The sequence below is a fragment of the Schistocerca piceifrons genome, chromosome 5 (assembly GCF_021461385.2).
Source record: "Schistocerca piceifrons isolate TAMUIC-IGC-003096 chromosome 5, iqSchPice1.1, whole genome shotgun sequence".
Lineage (NCBI taxonomy): Eukaryota > Metazoa > Arthropoda > Insecta > Orthoptera > Acrididae > Schistocerca > Schistocerca piceifrons.
The window spans coordinates 459,058,553-459,076,510 of record NC_060142.1 but is presented as its reverse complement, the minus strand read 5'-3'; positions in this window follow the sequence as shown (position 1 = coordinate 459,076,510).

Below are 17,958 nucleotides of genomic sequence, written 5' to 3'. Positions count from 1 at the left end.
AGGCATCAAGGGATCACTAGTACTGGAGGACAGCGTTGAGAATAAAAATCGTAGAGGGAGACCAAGAGATGAATACACTAAACAGATTCAAAAGGATGTACGTTGCAGTAGGTACTGGGAGATGATGAAGCTTGCACAGGATAGAGTAGCATGGAGAGCTGCATCAAACCATTCTCTGGACTGAAGACCACAACAACAACATCCCGAAAATCACGTACGAATTTAATAATGTATTCTACCTCTGTCGTGCGCTTAACTGTGAATTGCAGAGTAGTCATGTAGATGTCGTCGTAGATGTGCCTGCTGTACTGTACACGCGCAATAGGAAAAAAATTCGTTATTGGCTTTCCTTTCTGGTGTGGCAGTTTTGATGGCCAGAGTGTATTCAGCTGAATGATAGAGCTGCGCTGCGAAATTTTATAAGTCGAGCTATTTGAGTATCCATCTTCACGGGTGGGCTGTCGAGGCGCTGGAGTTTGAGGCTCGGTACCCGTGGTTTAGTGCCCCGCGGGAGGGAAGGTCGGCGGCGGCGCCCGGCGCAGAAGCGGACGTCGTGTCCGGGAGCTGGTGGCCGCAGTGGCCGGCGTGCGCGAAGCTGGGCCCGCGGGCAGGGGGGGGGCGGGGGTTCCCCGATCGCGCGACATTATCATACCCCGGCCTCGGCGACGTGGGCGGCCCGATGCTGCGCACCGGCGTGGGATGGCTTCGCAATAAATGGTGCGCGGGCATAAAACATCTCCGAATAAATTACGCGCCGCTCCGCTCATAGCGCGCGTAGTACACGGCTCTTAAAATAACCGTAACTCAGGTGTCGTTGGCCCAGCTGGCGGCACGAGTCCTTGCGGCGCGTCAAGTGCGAGGCTCCCTCTGCGCTGTGGAGCCTGTTGTTGCGCGTGTCCGCCGCCGCCGGCACGGCATCCAAGGGCTACAAGCTCTCGTCACTGTGTACTGCTCTGGAAACTGATTCGTAGAGACGGCCTTAAAGGGAACTAACGTGGTCACGTGACTATTCTCAGACACGTTCCAGTTCAAGGCACTGCATGATGTAGGCACGGAATGCGATCCTGCCCGCCGGAGTGGCCGACCGGTTCTAGGCGCTACCGTCTGGAACTGCGCGACCGCTACGGTCGCAGGTTCGAATCCTGCCTCGGGCATGCATGTGTGTTATGTCCTTAGGTTAGTTAGGTTTAAGGAGTTCTACGTTCTAGGGGACTGATGATCTCAGAAGTTAAGTCTCATAGTGCTCGGAGCCATTTGAACCATTTGAACGCGATCCCAGGCAGCTGTGACCACTTACTGTTACAACTAAATATATTGACAATGAGAAAGAGAGAGAGAGAGAGAGAGAGAGAGAGAGAGAGAGAGACAATGATGTAGGAAGAGGTGACAGAACGCACAGGCAAAGTGTTGAAATCGAGTATTTCGTTGACGTGCAGTTTATGGAACAAGAGATACGCTTCCAAACCGAGTGGGATTAAAGTCATTGGGTGTTTCCTATTAACGTGTCGGACCTCTTTTTGCCCGGCTTAGTTTAGCAACTTGACATGGCATGTACTCAACAAGTCGATGGAAGTCCCTACAGAAATACTGAACCATTTTGCCTCTGTAGCCGTCCATAACTGCGAAAGTGTTGCCGGTGCAATATTTTGTGCGCGAACTAACCTCTCGATTATGTACCATAAATGCTCGACGGGATGTATTTCGGGCTATCTGAGTTGCCAGATCATTCGCTCGAATTGTCTGGAACGTTCTTCAAACCAATCGCGAACAACTGTGGTCTGATGACATGGCGCACTGTCAGCCAGAAGAATTTCATCGTTGTTTGGCAACAAGAAGTTCATGAATGGCTCCAGATGGTCTCCAAATAGACGAACAAAAACATTTCCCATCAATGATGGGTGCAGATAGATCAAAGGACCCAATTCATATAAACACAGTCCACACAATCATGGAGCGAACACCAGCTTGCACAGTGCCCTGTTGGCAACTTGGATCTATGGCTTCGTGGGGACTGCGCTACACTCGAACACTATCACCAGCTCTTACCAACTGATATCGGGGCCCCTCATGTGGTCTAACCGACATGGTCACGAGCCCAGAAGAGGCGCTGGGAGAGATGTCATACTGTTAGCGAAGGCATTCGCGTAGGTCGTCTGCTGCCAAAGCCCATTAACGCCAAATTTCGCCGCACTGTCCTAATGGATAAGTTTGTTGTACGGCCCGCACCAATTTCTGTCGTTATTTCACCCAGTGTCGCTTGCCTTTTAGCACTTACTATGCAAAACCTGCTGCTCTCGGTCGTTAAGTGAAGGTCATCGGCCACTGCGTTGTCCTTGGTAAGAGTTAATGATTGAAATTTGGGAGTTTCGACACACTCTTGACACAGTAGCACTCGGAATATTCAATAACTAACCCATGAGCTTCGTCACTTCACTGTATCCATCACAGAAAGGAAGACATGAACTGCACAGAATAAATATCCCCTTGACGATGTGGATAAATATCTTGTTTGGGCAGCAATTTCTTCGATTTAATAAACAATATAGAAAATCAATTACTTTGCGAAGATTTAACAGCTTCTGTTGCTCGGAATTGGACGTTCAAACTAGAGAAAACTGTTCTGCCTGTGGTATTCAGGAATAAACAAATCATCGGTGTCGAACGGAATGATATAGTTACGAAGAAATGACGCATCATTTTTAATGCGGCCAGTGGTGTATTCACGCGCATTATAATGCGAACAAACGAAGAGTAGGAATATTAAACATTCGAACTACCATTATTTCTCAAAACACGTTTTCAGCGCTATTGTTGCATATTCCTAGACTTTTTCCAGGCGACAAATCACGGAGAAAATTTTCAAACATTCATTACCAAGTGGCCTATAGCGTTTGTGCCAAGCAGTACCTCACCTCTGGAGTTCCAAGTACCATGTGTCATGGTCTCCTCCACTTAGTTGACGCATAGTTTGTGTGGTAAGCAGACTGCATATTAGCCTTTGTATCAATAAAACGTCTTTTTTGTGGAAGGAGATAACATGAGTTTCAAAAACAGTAACGAAAGCTCTAGAAGTGAAGAGACAGACCAGAGTTTGCCTGGAAGACAAGAGACTGTATCCCAGATACGAAATCATCGAAAAAGTAGGTTAGGAAGTCTTATTAGTGAATCAATAACATAAATATTCCGCTTTTACTTCACGCATCGAATATACTCAAAGCAGCATTCGTGGTCTCACATTTAATGCTGGTATGCAGAGTGTTGAGTCAGCGAAAGCTATGAAACCATTACTAGGAATTCCAATGCATATAACTGAATTATTTGATTTTAAAGATGCTGCTGAAATGTTGTTGTCAACGCAAGTGTGTAAGTTCTCCTTTTGCAGTATATTCAAAATGTATGATACTCATCTGACTCCAATAGTTATGAATAATTCTTACCCTGAAAGAGAAGAATGGAAACATGTCAATGTATTCAAAATAGTCGATGACTGACGGAAGCCACGGCGTACTTCATCTGACAGACCAGCCATGTTTATCAGTGGCAAAACAAAAAGAAGTGTTAACGATGTTGCCACTTCTTTCTCAACAGCACAGGGAGTTCTGCAGTAAAGCCTGCAACATCTGATCATAAGAATGGAGCTGTGTAAGAAACGGAAGTCAATAATGAGATAATTTTTTCTTGAATTTAATTTTGTTTTATCTTTTAAAAAAGTTAGAGACGTGAGGTATGGCTTTTGTCGACTACAGACTACACTTAACAGATTCCTGTTTCAGCACTGTTTATGTATTACCACAAACGAAATATAGTGCTTCGGTATTAAAGCCACGTGAAAGAAAAACATTCTAATTGGCACATACAACTAGTCTATTCCCTGGTATGACGACGCAAATATTGTTGATAAAATAATTTATTTCCTAATTTGTCTCTTTATTTTATGTACTGATTTCTTTGGATAGAAATAAATTATGGACGAAAAGAGATACGTTGTTTTTTGATTTTCCTGTGGAATTTGACACATAAAACGATTGGCATTTTTATTCTTCAAATTTTTTCACAGTGCTCATTTGCGACGAGCATAGTTCAGGGAAATGTTTAATAAATTTTGCGCTGTGCAGGGCATTGCCGTGCAGGCGTGTAGCCTGTGGCAGCGGTCTACTTGTACGAACACCAGAGTGTACTCCCTTGCTAGCTACCTACCCTGCTTCTCAGGTGTAAACACGACGGTATTAACAGTTCGCTTGGTCTGGTAAAACCCACTGCATCACACTGCGGCCATTTTCTGAGCTACCATCGCTTTAAAGGAATCTGATAACAAATTTTAAAACAACAGCTGCGTCACACCTCAGTCTAGTGATCGTTTGTAACAAAAATCGTAAAAGGCGAACCTCGTAGGATTGTAGGTCTCAACCATCATTTACAGTCAGTAACCAATCGAACAGAAATCTTGAAAAGAGTAATAAATTGTGTTCAGGGGTCTCGTATCTTACCCTCATGGTCTTATTCCAAGTTGCTGATGAACCAGGAAGTATTTAAACATTCTCTGTAAATCACGACATAGCACTGCGAGGGAGATGGTTGTTTGGTTGGTTTGGGGTATAAAGGAACCGAACTACAGGTCATCAGTCCCGACTGCGAGGGAGAAAGCGATCCCATTTTTTTTAGAAGTGTGTAAATAAAGGGTATTACAACTGCACTGCAAGTTCTGTTTTAATGTCACATATATTTTAACATGCAATACTTTGTTAATACACTAAAATTAATTACTGCTTTACGAACTGAGGCATTAATTAACTTTGCTGCAGTCACGGAAAATTGCATACTGAATATTATCCTTGTAACTAATTTGATCACCCCTTGCACAATAGCAGCTCGTTGTTGAAAGTAGTTAGTACATTTCTGTTTGATTTTTCGCATCGAAGTATTATGCCGAACGAGAGAATAAAAGAGCGTAATAGGTTGCAGTATTCCTCGTAACTTATACTCTGGGCGGCCTGTAAGGAACAATACAAAATGAACTGACTACACAGGTAGCGAAGGGGACTTACGAAAGGGAAGTAACGATAACGGTGCACCATAAATTGGTGATACTCTGCTGATTCTTAACAATTTTATTCAAAAAAGTCCTACAAATCTTGGAAAAACGTTCAAACGAAAGGCCAGAGAAAAATACTCTCGACGCAGAGCGAAGACATTAAAGTGATCTGCTGTGCGACGTTTCAGCTGCTAGTATTTCCCCGTGTGTGGCGTCTGTTCTTGTCGACATTCCGTTACGTCATGATAGCGATCACTGTTATTACAATCTGAGCGCGAAAATATTGCTGTGCTTCATCTGTGCCGTTTATCTCGTTTAAACACGGCTGCAAACGTAGCGGTTATCAAGCTGTGAATAGCTGTAACAGCAACGATGGATCGTTATCTTAATGTTATGTAGTTATTCGTATTAAGGACAAATGTTGGGAAAGTCAGCCACTGTGAATGACTATTTCACCGCTAGATCCCAATAAAATACTACTGTCAGACACTTTATACGGGTTTTTATTTATACGTCATGCATTTAGGGGTCTTATCGTCAGTGTCCATTTTTCACACCACTGCCACGGTGACATTTATGTACGCAGCCTTCTCATTTATGAAAGCTTTTCTTTTACTTTTTTTCCTGATCGAGGGTCACCGAGTAGCTGCATGTGATGAATTCTTTACTTAAGCTCTCATGACGACGGCTACAAGTTGCTGAACTCGCACTCGAAGTTCATTGTTTACACGCGCTTCAGTGCTGCTAACGTCACACAGAACGCTGCAGTTGTTTACGGAAGATTGCGTTGTTCTTTTGTACTACTCCATGAAACACAGATAAAAGATTAGAACCCGTAAGAAACCAAAACTTAAAGTAAAACTGCTCATATTGTTGTAACTAGCATGGGTTCTAAATTATTTGAATGTAGACCTGCTTGTTATGAAGGCGCTGACGCCACTTCCTGTATTTCAGACAGGATTATTGGATTCCAGTGTATATGTGAGTTTGATATTCCACATAATGCAGCAGACCTATAGGATTTAAAACACGGGTGCTCCTAAGCGCTGGAGGCGTAAGACCTCAGAATGGGCCTCGAACCAGATGGCGACATATTTAACTAAAAATCTCCGTCAGTTACCGTTATACGTTTTGCAGATTCTAAATTCTAAGCCTTTTGCAGATGCTGATTGAAGGCATTTGTCACCTAGATATCAAGAATATATATGGTATACCCAGACAGTTTAGAACTGATTCTTCATTCGAAATCACTGCTATAGCCGAAGAAACGAGATTTGTTGGAGTATGCGTTCCCGGCACTTTCCAATCAATGTTCATGGGGGGTATCTCATTACAGAGCAGTTAATTTTTTGTATGCACATTTCAGTACAGATCGTCCTATACGGACTCTTAAATGTCCAATATTTCTGTTGTGCGACATTTAGTAGCTCTTGTTGTTGTTGTTGTTGTTGTTGTTGTTGTAGTCTTCAGTCCAAAGACTGGTTTCATGCACCTCAACGTGCTACTCTATCCCGTGCAAGCTTCTTCATCTCCAAGTAACCACTGCACCCTGCATCCTTCTGAATCTGCTTTGTGTATTCATTTTTAAGTCTCCCTCTACGATTTTTACCCTCCACACTACTCACCAATACTAACTTGGTGATCCCTTGATGCCTCAGATGCTCTACCAACCGATCCCTTCTTCTAGTCAAGTTGTACCACAAATTCCTCTTCTCCCCAGTTCTATTCAGTATCTCCTCATTGGTTACGTGATCTATCCATCTAAACTTCAGCATTCTTTTGTAGCACCACGGTTCGAAAGCTTATATTCTCTTCTTGTCTAAACTATTTATCGTCCATGTTTCACATCCATACATGGCTACACTCCATACAAATACTTTTAGGAAAAACTTCCTGACACTTAAATCTATACTCAATGTTAACAAACTTCTCTTGTTCAGAAACGCTTTTCTTGCCATTGCCAGTCTACATTTTATATCCTCTCTACTTCGACCGTCATCAGTTATTTTGCTCCCCAAATAGCAAAACTCCTTTACTACTTTAAGTGTCTCATTTCCTAATCTAATTCCCTCAGCATCACCTGAGTTAATCAGATTATATTCCATTTTCCTCATTTTGCTTTTGTTGATGCTCATCTTATATCCTCCTTTGAAGACACTATCCATTCCTTTCAACTGCTCTTCCATGTTCTTTGCTGTCTCTGATGGAATTACAATGTCATAGGCAATCCTAAAAGTTTTTATTTCTTCTCCATGGATTTTAATTCCTACTCCAAATTTTTCTTTTGTTTCCTTTAGTGCTTGCTCAATATGTAGTCTTTCACTCCCTGTATTTGACCCCTGCCACCTTCATAATTTGAAAGAGAGTATTCCTGTCAACAGTGTCAAAAGCTTTCTACAAGTCTAGAAATGTAGGTTTGCCTTTCCTTAATCTATCTTCTAAGATAAGTCGTAAGGTTAGTATTGCCTCACGCGTTCCAACGCTTCTACGGGATCCAAACTGATATTTCCCAAGGTCGGCTTCTACCAGGTTTTCCATTCGTCTGAGAAGAATTCGTGTCAGTATTATGCAGCCGTGGCTTAGCTCTTAAGCAACTGAAAATAAACATTTTTACCGTCAGATCCAGTCTGTACGAGACTTTTGTGGAGCATGTTGTGTTCCTTTCCTATACCTGTTATGACGTTTTGGATTTTCTATCAGCCAGAAAAGAAAATGATCTACGTATTCACCTGGTCTGTCTTAGCCTCACATCCTGCGAAGAATGTCAGCGACTCAAACCGGTAGATATTAAGGTACAAATAAAAGTTGCTGATGGTTAAAATGAGCATTTTCAGTTCTTTAAATGTTCATGCCATGGAATTCTCTTCTTAGAGAACATTCTAAAATCAGTGATTCATTGATGACACTATCCATTTTCGACGTGCTTTCCGATCGCTGGGCGCGGTAATTTTTCGCCTTTCTGGTTCATTAAAACATTTCACGACAATAGTTTACAATTTGTAGATGATTAAGACCTCGTTGCCGATACATAAGTTTGAATACATCGCATAACATACGTGAACTCAGCATTCTGATGTACTGCGTGTTCCACTTGTGGGCCAAATGCGATACTTCCTTTTTGTGAGCCCTTTCATCATTCTGCAAGCATTAAAGATTTAGCTCATGTTGTTAAACTGGAAAGATGATTTCGCCACGAGAGTTGACGCACCTATTAGGCCTATGTTTTATTGATTCTGGCACTGAAACTTGTATTACAAGTTCTACGTTTTGACATGGTGATGGTAGTAGCCGAAACGACGTTGTAAATAATTACATATATTAAGCGATGGAGGCTGTTTTATTCAGAAAATATCAGCAATGATTGCAGACTCATTCGGGAGGTTTGTTTTCTTTATTAATAAAAATCTTTGAAGTCCTTCAAAACCTCAAAAATCGCTGGCTGTTTGGTGCTGAGTAGTCTCCTCCGCCATGTTGGTCTGTTGTAGTTACGTGTTACAGGTACACCACGTTCCAGAAACCATGGCCTCCTCAGGCATGCGCTGTGGCATTCGTCTGTTCTTATGAATATGAAACAAATTTTTAAAAAGACAGTTCTTCGAAATTTCAAATGAACTGCTGTGATAGTAGGAGGAAACAGTTCGAGTCTCCGAAATGGAATCCGTTCCCCTACCACACAAACGCTTTGGGAGCGAAAGGTTATTGGAAATTATATAATTTCTGAAATCTTAGCGCTTACTGATTTTTAAGCTTTAACGACAGTTCTGTTTCCATTCTTAAGAACCCTAACTAAGTGGGTAATAAGTGACAGTCTTACTTCAATACAACAATGTATGCTGCGTAATACCATTCCTGTCGTATCTCTGAAAGTTGACCATTCCTCCTGGGACACCCTGTACAATGCTGGTCATTTGCGAATGTATTTTTTTCCTTTTTACTGTAATAAGAATACAAGAAAAAGGCTACAGCGAAAAGTTGAGAGAGGTTTATAGTTGGACGGTAACTGGAGATGGAACGAATAAAAATTAAATGAAAAAATGCAGAGTTAGTTATAGGGACGTTCAGCACACTATCAGTCTTGAGTAATGAAAGAGAATATAACACGAATTGTTCGTAAAGGTTCATTTCCTGTCCGGAGATGGGCCGACGTTTCTACGCCATCTCTCCACCGTACAGATCGTATCTTTTCTGTTAAAAGTCGGAATTGTGTTATCTTGGGGACACAACAATGGTCTGTATATTAGAACTGTCTGAATAATATTTTCTAGATCAAATTTTATATATTTCAGGTTTCTGCCAAACCCAGAACTCGTCGCAGCAACTGACGGCGCGCACCATTTGCTGCCACGAGTGTTTAGATCTGATTATTGTACAGACTGGCTGACATCTCTCAGCGAAAATTAATAAGAATGTGATCTGTACTGTGTTGTTCTGGTAGTCGGATCTTTTCACCTAGGTCCTAGAGAATTGGAACTGACTCTGAGGATTCCCAGTTGGGAATATTATGGAGGCGGGTATCAGTTCCAGTATTGTCTTATAACTATGAGAAATCTGCGGGAAACTTGGTGAGAACCATGGTATTGGTATTATCGGTAGCTTATTTTTAAATAAACATGTGTCAGGTAAAAATATGAAGGTGTAGAGCGTTTGCGTGGGTTTTCATGTATGTAAGACCTTGATGACGTCTCTGACACGTGCAGTATGCCTGCAGAACAGTGCTTCAGAATGGAAATTTAGGAAGAAAAGGGTGTAGCGTCGGGTACTTGAGTGAAAGAAACTCAATGGTATCCTAGTAATTTTCTGAGAAAGTACACTCCTGGAAATTGAAATAAGAACACCGTGAATTCATTGTCCCAGGAAGGGGAAACTTTATTGACACATTCCTGGGGTCAGATACATCACATGATCACACTGACAGAACCACAGGCACATAGACACAGGCAACAGAGCATGCACAATGTCGGCACTAGTACAGTGTATATCCACCTTTCGCAGCAATGCACGCTGCTATTCTCCCATGGAGACGATCGTAGAGATGCTGGATGTAGTCCTGTGGAACGGCTTGCCATGCCATTTCCACCTGGCGCCTCAGTTGGACCAGCGTTCGTGCTGGACGTGCAGACCGCGTGAGACGACGCTTCATCCAGTCCCAAACGTGCTCAATGGGGGACAGATCCGGAGATCTTGCTGGCCAGGGTAGTTGACTTACACCTTCTAGAGCACGTTGGGTGGCACGGGATACATGCGAACGTGCATTGTCCTGTTGGAACAGCAAGTTCCCTTGCCGGTCTAGGAATGGTAGAACGATGGGTTCGATGACGGTTTGGATGTACCGTGCACTATTCAGTGTCCCCTCGACGATCACCAGTGGTGTACGGCCAGTGTAGGAGATCGCTCCCCACACCATGATGCCGGGTGTTGGCCCTGTGTGCCTCGGTCGTATGCAGTCCTGATTGTGGCGCTCACCTGCACGGCGCCAAACACGCGTACGACCATCATTGGCACCAAGGCAGAAGCGACTCTCATCGCTGAAGACGACACGTCTCCATTCGTCCCTCCATTCACGCCTGTCGCGACACCACTGGAGGCGGGCTGCACGATGTTGGGGCGTGAGCGGAAGACGGCCTAACGGTGTGCGGGACCGTAGCCCAGCTTCATGGAGACGGTTGCGAATGGTCCTCGCCGATACCCCAGGAGCAACAGTGTCCCTAATTTGCTGGGAAGTGGCGGTGCGGTCCCCTACGGCACTGCGTAGGATCCTACGGTCTTGGCGTGCATCCGTGCGTCGCTGCGGTCCGGTCCCAGGTCGACGGGCACGTGCACCTTCCGCCGACCACTGGCGACAACATCGATGTACTGTGGAGATCTCATGCCCCACGTGTTGAGCAATTCGGCGGTACGTCCACCCGGCCTCCCGCATGCCCACTATACGCCCTCGCTCAAAGTCCGTCAACTGCACATACGGTTCACGTCCACGCTGTCGCGGCATGCTACCAGTGTTAAAGACTGCGATGGAGCTCTATATGCCACGGCAAACTGGCTGACACTGACGGCGGCGGTGCACAAATGCTGCGCAGCTAGCGCCATTCGATGGCCAACACCGCGGTTCCTAGCGTGTCCGCTGTGCCGTGCGTGTGATCATTGCTTGTACAGCCCTCTCGCAGTGTCCGGAGCAAGTATGGTGGGTCTGACACAACGGTGTCAATGTGTTCTTTTTTCCATTTCCAGGAGTGTATTTACCGATCTCTGGAAGACTTGTCGTGCTAGTTAGCCAGACTACATCTGACGGATACAGACAGTAGCAATACCATTATCGCTTGTACTTGTTCGAATATTAGGTGGCAATATTTAATTGGTTCCACCCGCCACGTTAGCCGAGAGCGCTAAGAAGCTTCTTCCTGGAGTCGGGTAGGCGCGCCAGCCCCGGATTGAATCCGCCCGGCGGATTAAAGACGGAGGCCGGTGTGCCGGCCAGCCTAGATGTGGTTTTTAGACGGTTTTCCACATCCTACCAGGTGAATACCGTGCTGGTCCCCACGTCCCGCCTCAGTTACATCACTCGCACATATCTGAACAGATTCGCACTATTCCATGGATTACACTAGACGCAGACAGTTGAGTGAAACTAATTCCGTCCTGGGAGGTACGGGGTGGCGGCAGAAAGGGGATCCAGCTACCCCTTAAATTAACCTTGCCAAATCCGATTAACCATGCCGAGCTACGTCACTATGAGAAAAAAGCCCAATCAAAAGAAAAAGAAGAGGAAGACGAAGAATATTTAATTTGTTCTGCCCAGAAGAACCACCAACAACAACGACATAATTCTTTGGGAAATGTAATCAGACAAAATTATAACTAATTAGTTAGTTGAGGTCTGATGAAGGCAGCAGGACGCCAAAACGCTATGTATCAAACTAAATATTGACATCAAAACGTTGCTGAAGCAGTGAAATGTGTTGTTTATAAATTTTATAAGACAGTCCCAAGTGTCATCCAGTTCTACGAGGGCTAATACCTCCAACTTCATAACTCTTCAACAGTTGGCAGCATTGGTATGCGGCAGGTACTGGCTTGTTCCGTAGCCTCTTCTCTACGGCTCCAGTTGGCGGGAAACCTTAGCACTGAACGGTTGTGTTGTTACAGTGTAAAGTATGGAACCTTGTGCAGACGATCGGTCAATGCGATTTAAGCAAGGTGCAGTCGTTGAATTCTTGACAGCAGAAGGTGTCATCCCAAAGGAGGTTCATCAGAGAATGAAAGCAGTTTATGGTGACTGTGTTGATGTGAGTACTGTGCGTCGTTGGGCGAGTAAGTTTAAAGATGTTGAGGCGGAAACATCTGACTTGCGTGGCAAACAAAGAATTGGACGTCCTTTGACAGCAACCACTGAGTTTCGCAAGCAAAATGTTGACAGATTGATTTAGGACGATCGCCGTATCACTCAGAGAGATATTGCAAGCACAATCGGCATTTCACAAGACCGTGTTGGTCACATTATTGCTTTGCTCGGCTATCGAAGATCTGTGCACGATGGGTACCCTGGATGCTGACTCCTGAAATGAAAGCGCACAGACTTGATATTTTCCAGGAACTCCTCTCGCGTTACGAGAATGAAGGTGACGCCTTTCTCCATTCAATTTTGACAGGAGACGAAACATAGGTACACCATTACAATCCTGATACGAAACGTCAGTCTATGGAATATCGACACGAAGACTCGCCCCAGAAAAAGAAATTCAAGACGCAGCCCTCAGCTGGAGAAATCATGGCCACAGTGTTCTGGGAGGCAGATAATGTCATCCATGTTGATTTCCTTGATCGTGGAATAACAAAAAATTCAGAGCGTTACATCACAACGCTGCGAACTCTGAAACGACAGCTAACAAGTGTTTGAAAGGAAAAGGGCAATGTTTTCCTGCAGCATGACAATGCCAAACCACACACTTCACGTGCCACCACAGCAGAACTTCAGAGACTGAATCTCACCACACACCCTAATACGGTCCAGATTGAGCACTGTCTGACTTCCATATGTTCGCGACAATGAAATACGACCTGCGCGCACATCATTCTGCTTCTAATGAAAACGTTGAGAGAACTGTGAGACTATGTTTGCGGAAACAGCATGTCGGCTTCTTCCGTGACGGCTTCAAAAATGGTTAAAATGGCTCTGAGCACTATGGGACTTAACACCTGTGGTCATCAGTCCCCTAGAACTTAGAACTACTTAAACCTAACTAACCTAAGGACATTACACACATCCATGCCCGAGGCAAGATTCGAACCTGCGACCGTAGCAGTCGCGCGGTTCCGGACTGAGCGCCTAGAACCACTAGACCACCGCGGCCGGCGTGTCGGCTTCAGAAAACTTGTTCATCGTTGGCAGAAATGTATCCAGTTGGCTGGTGATTATGGGGTAAAGTGAATATTGGTAATTAAAGATTACATTCTAAAGATTATTTCTGCGTTTGATTTATTAAAATATTCCCATCAAAACCCAATAACGAAGGTAGAGGCATTACTTTTCATTCAACCCTCATAGTTAGTGGAGTTCTGATGATAGCAGCAGGATGCCGAAACGCCACGTATCAAACTAAATATTGACATCAAAATGCTACTGAATCAGTGAATTATGTTGTCTATGAATTTTATAAGACAGTCCAAAGTGGGTAATGGCCTTCTTCAAATGCTTCTGAACATGGCAGCCGCGTCACTAATATCCTTCAACTTAAACATGGATAAATGTAAGAACTATCTCCTTTTTTGTGATGCTTTCCTTTGATCTGAAGGAAACTGTGCCAACAATCGGGTCTCAGGGATGCATGCTACAGTCATACACAAGAAAACATTTGTTGCCGGCCTTATCTGTATTGCATGGTATAGCATGAGTTGAAGACAAAGGGGCCTCAGTCACAAGAACTAAAAATCCCTCGTTCTCCCCTGTTTACTTCCAACCCAGGTCGCAGTTTACGCGAAACAATAGTCCACTGTGGGACTAATTACGCTCAGTGGCCGATATGTCTTTTATTAAACAGGTAAACGAGTGTACAAAGAAATTTATAGCGGGACAAAAGCAACAAATTCACGTCCATACACCACTAAACCAATGTATAATAGCCGAACGGCGGCCGTATTTCAGTGTACCATAAAACGCAGCTCCTCCACCCTCCAATATTTAACGACTCGATTGTGGTGTCATGAATGTTTACGTAGTAACATGGCGCAGTCCGTGAATTATACGAAACACCATAAATTCGCTTCGCCCCCAGGGCGCTCTCCTGACGGGACAATGGTTTCGCTCCACGGAAGCCAGAGCGGCGACCACGTTAGCTGCGCGACTGCTTGCTTTCCTCGTTCTTTACCCTTCTCCTCTCGCCTTCTCTCGTTTCCTAAATGAACTGAATAGTGTTTCCGGAATCGTTTATTGTGATTAAAATCATGGAAACACATTCTGAATATATCGTGCCCAGAAGCAACTCGTTCATAATAATGCCGGATTTCAGCTCGGTGTAAACTGTGGTATATTATAACTAACTGCAGCCCCAGGTTTTACAACATCCTTGTTTCCATTGCTAATTTTAGAGCGTAGACTGTTGTTGTTATGGTCTTAAGCCAGAGGTCTGGTTTGATGAAGCTCTCCAAGGTAATTAAGTGCGAAGGCTGTTGCAGGCATAGTCAACTAACACAAATGTTTTCTGAGCATGTTGCCCCGGCCCGTTGTAAAGTAACTGCGATTGGATAAAACCGACTTTTCGGACACAGTTGAAACGGCCTTCTCCAGGATTTAATGGTCAAAACTCTCGGTACGTCAGTTTTGTACGGTGACACCTATTTTCCAGTGTGACGTAGTACCACGCGCAGAAAACATTGACAGTACTGCATCCTGTAAGGGTCTTCACTTCTGCATAAATGTTGCAACATAAATACAATTGAACCTGCTTATTTCAATGACGGAAAAAATCATAACATCACGAAGGAGTTGTGCGACTTAAACGAAAGTCGTTAGGCTTGTTTCTAAATCTGTAAGATGAGGTCTATTCAGATGTCACACCTGTCACGTAAGAGTAGCGCTAGTGGCTTCACTACGAGGATGCAAATCAGGTTTGCTTAAAATACCCGCTGTATCGACCGTGAGCACTGGTGAGCACATGTTAATCAAGAATGCCTCTAAGGCGACAAAGACGCCATTGTCAGCACCTCACTGAATTTCAGCAAGATGGTGTAATAGGGCTACGAGGATGAATGTACCTTCTGCAATACGCAGTAAGACTTGGCTGGAATCTAGCCACTGTACATGATTGCTGACAGCCGTGGACATGAGAATGTACAGCCGAAAGAAGATCGGGCTCGGGACGGGCACGTGGGGCTACTGGGGAATATCATTGTGTTCGGCACATGACTCTGGCGCATCGTACTGCATCTGTAGCAGCAGTCTGAGCAACAGTTTGCATCACAGTGACACAGCGAGCTGCTACAAATTGGTTACTGTACATCAACAGCAACTGCGAACCATACGCCCTTTAACGTGCATTCCAAATTCACTGGTGTCAAGCTAGGGCTTGTGGATGTCTGTTATGTTTCCTGATTAAAGCTAGTTCTGCCTGGGTCCCACTGATGACCGATTGTTATGATCGATTGTTATGGTCGATTGTTATGACCGATTGTTGTGACCGATTGTTGTGACCGATTGTTGTGACCGATTGTTGTGACCGATTGTTGTGACCGATTGTTGTGACCGATTGTTGTGACCGATTGTTGTGACCGATTGTTGTGACCGATTGTTGTGACCGATTGTTGTGACCGATTGTTGTGACCGATTGTTGTGACCGATTGTTGTGACCGATTGTTGTGACCGATTGTTGTGACCGATTGTTGTGACCGATTGTTGTGACCGATTGTTATGACCGATTGTTGGTTAGAAAGAGGCCTCCAACCAACCTGTCTACCTGCTAGCCCTCTGGATCTACACCTGGAGTTATGGTCTGGGGTGTGATTTCATATGACAGTAGAGCACTCTCGTGATTATCCCACGCACCGTGAATGCAAATTTGTACGTCAGTCTGGTGATTCGACCTACTGTGGTGCCATTCATTAACAACATTTCAGGTTGTGTTTTCCGACAGGATACCGCTCTCCCCAATACCGCATTTGTAACCCAAAATGCTCGGCAGAGTGTCGCTATGTTCTCTTGGCCTGCTCTGTCACCAGATCTGTTTACGACCGAGTACACGTAGGACACCACCGAACGACAACTGCAGCGTCAGTCACAAACAGCAATAACTGTCTCTGTAGTGCAGCAGGCATGGAACTCCATCCCACAAACTGACATCCGTCACCTCTACAACACAGTGCATGCACGTTTGCATGCTTTCATTCAACAGTCTGGCAGGTTACACCGATTATTAAAAATGACCAGAATTCCACATTTTCAGTGGCTTATCTGACGGTTACATTAACCTGTGATCTTGGAATGTTTATCACCTACGTATATTACCTGGACGAATGTATCACCGAAATTTCATTACTCTGTATGAATTACTTTTGGTGTTGCGATTTTTATACGTCACTGTATATTCAAGCCCGTGTTTCCTTCTACAGTCGTAACCTTGCCACACCTCCCTTCATTACCAAAGCAACCATTCACTTACGACTCGGCGTAAGTTCTGTCACACCTTGCTTTTGGTCAAGATGTTCCATAAAGATCTTGTAATATCCCCACATTAAGCTCTGGTCGTTCTATCCTCACATTCGCGATAGATAAATACATTTAATTTAGTAGACATATTTCAGGTCCGAAAGAAGCCCTGTTGTCAGGTTAGAGGTTGGGTACCTGTCACAGTCGGCTTTGGTTAACACTGAGGGGGCTTATGGGCGCTCAACGGGTTAACACTGATAGCAGTCAGCGTGTTAAGACATAAAACTGCTGATTTACCAACACGTAGCAGTTAAGGGGACTGGTTCGTGAACACAATGGGAAATATTGAAAAATTTGTCAGTTTTCTGAATAGTATAACTCAAAGAATGAGAGTTATAAGCCCACGCAATGCTTACCATCTTTTAACAGATCTTTTGGGCGCAATTTGCTATATGAACCTCAGATTTTGATGGTTCAAATGGCTCTGAGCACTATGGGACTTAACGTTTGAGGTCATCAGTCCCCCAGAACTTAGAACTACTTAAACCTAACGAACCTAAGGACATCATACACATCCATGCCCGAGGCAGGATTCGAACCTGCGACCGTAGCGGTCGCGCGGTTCCAGACTGTAGCGCCTAGAACCGCTCGGCCACCCTGGCCGGTTCAGATTTTGACCTCATAGTTTTTTCTTAATTGTATTTTGTCTTCCAAGGAAATAAGATATGTCAATTATTTATCTACTGCATAGGTAGCCACATCTCAAAATAAAAACAAAGTAAGTTCTTGATTTTTTCTGATGGTTCTTTACACTATTATGTTTAAAGTAGACATTTCGTTGCCATAAACCATGATTCAAAAAATTTTTAATCATGATTATCAAAAATTTCAGTAATTCACTCATAGTTTTTCTTTAAAAGTGTTTTCTATTTTCAAATTTAAATCATAATAATAGTCCACTTTTAATTAACTGCGTCTTAAAGTATACAAACTTTCAGCCCTCTAAATAATAGTTTTTAAACAATGTGACCAGAAAATAAAAAACTTGAACTTCCAGGAAATACAAAAAGTTGAAAGTTTTTCTCTACCTACCCTAAGGCTAATGCGTCCCATGTCCATATTCATCTTGTTTCTGTTTTTGTTCTCCTTCCCTTTGCTCTTGAAGACTTATTCTTGCTTCGAAGAGTCTCCTGCGATCAACAACAGTTAAAGTTCTCTCCATGATTAGTCCGCCAGGCATTGCCAGCAATTCCACAAACTAACACCTTGAAACTGCACCATCTCTGAAGCATGG